Below are 477 nucleotides of genomic sequence, written 5' to 3' on the forward strand. Positions count from 1 at the left end.
GTACATGGTTCAAAGACATGACATCAGATGAACATGAGCATAATGAGTAATCATGCATACAAGGCATGTCTTAGCTGATGTATGATGTATGGTGTGTGTTTGGATTGCTGCCGTTGACCAAGTATGGGCGTTCGTTTGGATGGAGACCAATAAATTGGCTCGCCTACACCGCATCAGTGTTCCTAGTTCATTTCGACGCCAACTTTTTGGCAAGCTGCGGGCGGTAGAATCCTACGCCAAAAAATTTGGCGTGCCCACGCGTTGGTAAGGCCAGCTGGGGCAGCATCCAAACACACCCTATATATTAAATCAAACATAAGAGGCAGAAACTGAAGTGTTGCAAAACAGCGGAAGGAAAACCAAATATATTTTTTGCCCAATATATTTAAGTTCTCACACAAAATAGGGTTATTTTTAAGATTGCTCTCTTTAAACTTTGATAAGTATATCAAATACCAGCATAAATGGAATACAAAA

Source organism: Triticum dicoccoides, chromosome 1B (assembly GCF_002162155.2).
Source record: "Triticum dicoccoides isolate Atlit2015 ecotype Zavitan chromosome 1B, WEW_v2.0, whole genome shotgun sequence".
Taxonomy (NCBI): Eukaryota; Viridiplantae; Streptophyta; class Magnoliopsida; order Poales; family Poaceae; genus Triticum; species Triticum dicoccoides.